The sequence below is a fragment of the Anneissia japonica genome, unplaced genomic scaffold, assembly GCF_011630105.1.
Source record: "Anneissia japonica isolate Jap-2015-1 unplaced genomic scaffold, ASM1163010v1 scaffold287834_len5846547_cov211, whole genome shotgun sequence".
Classification (NCBI taxonomy): domain Eukaryota; kingdom Metazoa; phylum Echinodermata; class Crinoidea; order Comatulida; family Comatulidae; genus Anneissia; species Anneissia japonica.
In genome coordinates this window covers 5,094,824-5,101,020 of record NW_022704992.1, presented here as the reverse complement: position 1 = coordinate 5,101,020, position 6,197 = coordinate 5,094,824, and the positions used below count along the sequence as shown (strand labels likewise).

The following is a 6,197-nucleotide window of genomic DNA, read 5'->3' as shown; positions in this document are numbered from 1 at the left end:
CTTGAACGGCTTGTTTGTTTGAGATGTGAATAAGAGACAGGAAATATATTATAATTATGTAAGTTATCTGATAGATATATAATTCAACGTAGGCAAATGGGAGTAAAACACCAACTAAGCAAACACAAAACGTTATTAAAACATTACGCTAACGTTGGGAACGCTGTGGTTAGGTTGCCAGAAAATATTATTCCAAAGCAAATTTATTAGACGAAAGAGGGCACTTGTTCCGATAATCACCTTTTTTCAATTCCAGAAACGCATTACATTTGACTTGGGGAGTATCATGCCTATTGTCTGTGACTTTGTTAATATAGAAATTAGGCTACATATGAGTTCTAAGGACGGTTCCAAACTGCTACAGTATTGACAACATGGCAATTTCGCCTTCAATCGGTTAGAAGATTTAGTAGGAATCTGAACATTTCCTTGTGCCGACGATTCATTTTGTCCGCGTTATAGCTCTGCCCATAACAACCTAGTATCACAATTTAAAATCCTCTTTTTTGACGGGTAAAAGTTAAAACATTCTTTCACTATAATAAAAAAAAAATTTCTTTTAAAGGCACTTTACTCTGGAATCTGAATTACTCAACAAATTAATGAATATCTCACTCTGTTTTTAAGATTTGATAAGGAACTTTATTTATACAAAATGAAATGACCGCAGCATTCGGCGATCCAAAGGATATACTAGTTCGAACTTAATAAAAGGTGCTGGCTGATAGTTTAAGACTTAAGAAGAGATGATGTGGAGATTATTGTTATAAATACTTTTTTTTGAGTTAGAATTGATAGTAAATGTTCACCTGAGTTCGACAGTGTCATTTCTTCTTTCAAGGAGATTACCTGAATGGGTTATTATTTAGGCCTACTACTAAAGGGAGGTTTATAAACATCATGTGCCACTTGGATTAGGCTATGCCTAATCCAAATGCCATCCACCTATTTCTATAGACGGTGATGCCATTAGTAAGTTGATATACAGTAGGCCTATATGTTAATGCTTGCTGAACATCACGTAGATAGTTCTGAAAAGAACTGTTGTTGGTTGAGAGGAGAATAATATCCGCAGAAAATTCCAAGCAGGGAAATACTTATATGTTTGGGTAGTGACACGAAGAGATGATGTGGAGATTATTGTTAGGCTTATTTAAATACTTTTTTTAGAGTTTTATAGTAAAATGTTCACAAGTCTACATGAGTTCAAAAGTGTCATTGGCTTCTTTCAAGGAGAAAAGAAGAAAGTTAATATGCTGACGACGTCGAACTGACCGACAATAGACGAAACAGTTATTTTATTTTATTCATTTTTTTTAGACTTTACACTGACAATACAAATTGCCACAGGACGGTAGCCAGTGGCGGAGAGGGCAAAAAGGGAGATACAAAGAACCTCTAAAGACACTGTCTTTTCACAACTATAACCACAGGAAAAGAAAATAACTATACAATAATAATGTTAACAACAGGGAACTGTTAACTAATACGTTTAAACAGTAGACTTTTTTTTATATTGTTTTAATCCATATTTGCAACCGTTGTAACAGAAAACAGAACAAAAAGTAGTCCCGGTAATATTTGTTACAAATTATATGAAAAAAAAGTGGATCCTACGAATATTCAATTGGCAAACGTACCTTTCAGCATATTCCTTTTATAATCAAACTGTTTCATGTCATTTATTATTGCGATGTATATTTTTCTATTTAACAATATTTGTTAACATCATTTTTAAATGAATAAATACATAGCACATTTATTTTAATGCCAATAAAACCGAATATTGAAAGCGACGACAAGAAGAATTTCAAAAAAATATAAATTATGGGTGTTCTCAATTACCACCGATATTAATTATAGAATGATGTTAGACAATGTTGCTTTTTGTAATATTTGAAAAAGTCGGGTTTGTTAGAAATAATCTCTATAGAATGCAAACTTAAAGGCTGCCACTCACTGCTCCGTACGACAAATCGCACCATGTTAAAAATCATTTATTTTCAACTTATTTTTCCGTTGATGTGTCCATAAATATTGCACAAGGCTATCGTGTTCAGTAATATCTTGCTTTTTTAGTTCAACATGAATAAAATCCTGGCAGTTATTTTGGTCACATCATTGTGCTTATGTCTGAGTGAAGCAGGCAACTTCTACCAACAAAAGCAGAGGGGCAGGAATTACGGTAGATCCGCTGATTTACAGCGTGCAGCACTCCTTAACAAGCTCTACAGACGTACGTTTTGGGAAGATCCAGAAGAATGGGACACCGGGTACGTATAAGAGTTTTTATTAATTTTGTGTAGGCTTATTTATTTCTTTATGCACACCCATGCGCCAATGGGATTGCCAGTGTCGAATAATATCACTGCCCAGTGTCGTCGGGGCATTGGAATGGGAAAGGGGCTGATGTGGGCGCAAAGGTGAAGTGAAGGGCCTGATGTTAAGCTGAGGCGGTGCTAGCTGGCAAAAATATGGTGGTATGAAGTTATTTTGTAACTACTTTAGTGTTCTTTTTCTTCAAATATCATAAAATTCCAGTGGGAGCTGGAAGGAGGTAAGCTTTTTTCTATATACACCACTCTCACTCCTTACCGTCCTTTAGTGACAGCCCCTCTCACAAGACAAACATAAAAACACGTCGATGCTTTACACAAACTAAATGTCAATATGAGACTTAATAGAGTAAAGTTGCTTTGGAGAATAAATCCTGGAACCCAGAACCATTAAGGCCAAGCACCTTAATCAGCTATTTAACCGCACTCCAAAGCTAACACTACACCAATCGTTTTATTACGCCTAGATTTCGATAATTAAAAAAATCAACGCTAAATTCACATGGACAGATTGGCCTGTCATTCAAAAGCGTTATTAAATATTAAAATAAAAGTAATAGAACAATGTAGAAAGTACCAGTACATATTATTGATGCCATTAACATATTAACACCGTAAAAAATGAATAAAAATTGTTTAATCTTATACTTACAGGGATATTAAGTTACGATAAAAATGTATCGTATTCACAGTATTGTATGTGTACCATTTTCGTTGTTTTCATTGTATACTGTAATAATTATTTATTAAATATTATTATTATTTCTATCATAGGCCTATTATTATTATTATTATTATTATTATTATTATTATTATTATTATTATTACTATTATTATAATAATAATATTATTATTATTTTTATTATATTTTAGGTATCCTAAACGAGATGATGAAGATTGGCTCTAAAATTTATAAGGTACGGTACTTTAACTGAGTGTGAACTATTTTATAAAGGCGAATCCTCATCATCATATACATATATATTTGTTTTCACCATGAAGTCGCAACTCCCTCACTTGAGCCGGAGTTAGTAGAGCCGAGGCTTATCCAAGGTGGAAGCTAAACTGGAGCCCAGCATACTCAGTGTCGCCGGAGTACCGATACCTGCGTACGTGTACACAGTGGTGGCGGCGCCGTCTCAACATCGGAAGAGCGCATTTTCATTCCCTCTTTCGTGTTCGCGGTTTGTGCAATGCCATTTTTGGCCGCCGTCTCACTTCAATACTTGAACGGCTTGTTTGTTTATTTTATTTTTTATTTATTTTTAAAATTTTATTTATATATATATTTTTTAAATTTTATTTATATATATATATTTTTCAAATTATGATTAATGGTCTGAATACTGTCAGCGACTTGAGACGATTTTATTGTGGAAGGCGCTTTACAAATATCCAACCATTACCATATATAATGTTTAAATCGAATAGGTAATATAGGCTTATATTATATATTATATACCGTATATGTACATATATATACACATATATACATATACATATACATAGGCCCATATACATATACATATACATATATATATACATACATTAGGGTCCCTTCGTGTCTGTGTTACCCGGTAACCCGGTACCAGCAACTCTCGTCGTCCACCACAGGGGCTGTCTGTTCCAGTACACCAGGGTATCCCCCTGCTCGTCTCGAAAGATGTACTGGGTTCTTTCCTTGGTTCTTTATAGTGCACACGAGCCAATGTATACACTGGGGGTACGGTTTATATTCCTTATCCGAGAAGAACCATAGGCGAGCGTGCCGTTCGAACCATCGCCGAAATTATGGCTCTAGCTTGGGGTGGTCTTTAATAGGAGGGTTCTATAATTATTTTATTCGAATTTGACGAGTTTATCTGTGTATTTTACTGTCGCCGATGCAGCTTGTTTGATTTTATATTATAGGCCTAATATTGTATTATTTGTTTTTTATTTTTCAGAATACCAAGTTGGTCATTACCGGGTAGCAACTAGTCTAGTCATCGTGTTTTATAGTAGATATATCGAAACATTTTTTAACATCAAGTTGCGTTCAATTTCAATTGTGTGATTGTTCAAAACATGTATTATGATAATGCTGACAATTATTATTTTCAATGATAAATGAGACATTATATATTAAGAGCCGTTACGAGAAGCTAAACTACTCTAACTCAAGATTCAGGGCAAATATAGAAAGAAACGAAAGGGAAGAAAATCAACCGACGGACACACTTGCTTGATCGTCCCGAAACAAAGATATATATAATCTTGACCCATATTCATACTCGCTTGAGTCTATTGTTAAAATTACTGTTTGTAAAAATTAATAACAATTTATTCGTTTGGAAATAGGCATATGTACAGACAAAGTAGAGTGGAGCATACTCGTGTTTTTGGCTTGGGAATAATGAGAGGACTTTACGAATAGATTAATATTGTTATTACACGAGTGTGCTAATTACAATATGGCTTTATTTTTGCTTTCATGATAAAATAATTTGATCAATAAAATCTAATAGACTTTGAATTCATGATTTATCCAGTTAATCATAGATTACGATCGAAGTAATAGTGAGGGCCTTTATTATTAGGCCTAGGCCTATAGCTTACATAAAACATTTTAACACGGTGATACCAATATACACACATGGTTTATCATGACTGGGTGATGTTAATACAGTACCTAATACTTTGAAGTGGAGTTAAATAGCTTAGTGGTTAATATACTTGCCTTCTAATCCCAAGGTCCTGGGTTCAATTCATGTGACAGCAGAACTTTCTCACGACTAAAACAACTGCACTCCGTAAGCCTCATAAAGAGACATCGCTGATAAAAGCATCACATTATTTCATTTATTTAAGAGGACCTCTGAATATCAGCGGATCTTCTATGATACACTGGAATGGTTAATCTCTATAATATGGTTTTAAAAATACATTTATGGTTATTGATTCTAAATGAAGCTGAAACATGAAATTTATAATGAATCTGCCTATGCCTGTAATATGCATTTTAACTCAATATCAACTTTTCTTTTGAATAATGGAATACAGTGAGGCCTATATTAATGCATATAGGCTAATCGCTACATAGCCTAGTTAAATGAGGACAACGATGTCAGAAATCTATTCTTTGCATAACGCAATGTTTCAAATCACAATAAGCTTACGTACGGTAATATTTTAAAATTAATCTGCCTAGAGAACTATTGTTTTGATATTCTACAAAATTTGTAATTTGACCAATATCACTTTTTTTTTTTTTAAATAATGGAACACAATGATATATTAATCATATCTACCTTAGGTAGGCTAATCATATTACCATATAGTTAATGGGGACAACAACGTCAGGAGGACACCAACGTCAGGAGGACAACAACGTCAGGAGGACACACACTCTAAGTTGGCATTAAACCGGGCACTCAATGCTCCCAACAGTCGTCGGCTGACGTGATTCTGTAGAGAACGCAACGCCACGACGCACGCGCAACGGATCGGTTCTAATGACGATCCGTTCAGACTGCAAAGACAATCAGTAGACGGCGTCGCGTCGTCTGGCACTCAGGAATCGTCGGCCGACGGTCGTACGACCGTCGTACTACGCAACGTGCCCTACTTATACCCAACGGACTAATCAAACAAAACCTACGACTTTTTATGTACAGTAATATGTTTACTTCGAAACAGCCCAGTGGGGAACATTACACAACATAAGAATTCTGTAGAGAAAACACAACCACAAAAGAGAAGGAAGTAGAGACGAATATTTATGTATCTAAAACAAATAGGCCTACATTATTTTTATGTACTGTGTAAGTTGCAATAACTTATTCAACTAGAGCAATCACTCCATAAAGTGCATACCTTCGC

General features: G+C 34.7%; 1 long non-coding RNA gene across 1 annotated transcript in view; it reads left to right on the top strand.

Moving 5' to 3' along the window:
- The window catches only part of LOC117105105, a 7,537-nt gene extending 2,686 nt beyond the window's left edge, over positions 1-4,851 (top strand). The window contains exons 2-4 of the long non-coding RNA XR_004444855.1: positions 2,080-2,273; positions 3,210-3,253; positions 4,283-4,851. This is a non-coding gene — a long non-coding RNA (uncharacterized LOC117105105). The remainder of the gene's footprint in view (positions 1-2,079; positions 2,274-3,209; positions 3,254-4,282) is intronic.
- Positions 4,852-6,197: the final 1,346 nt, after the last annotated feature.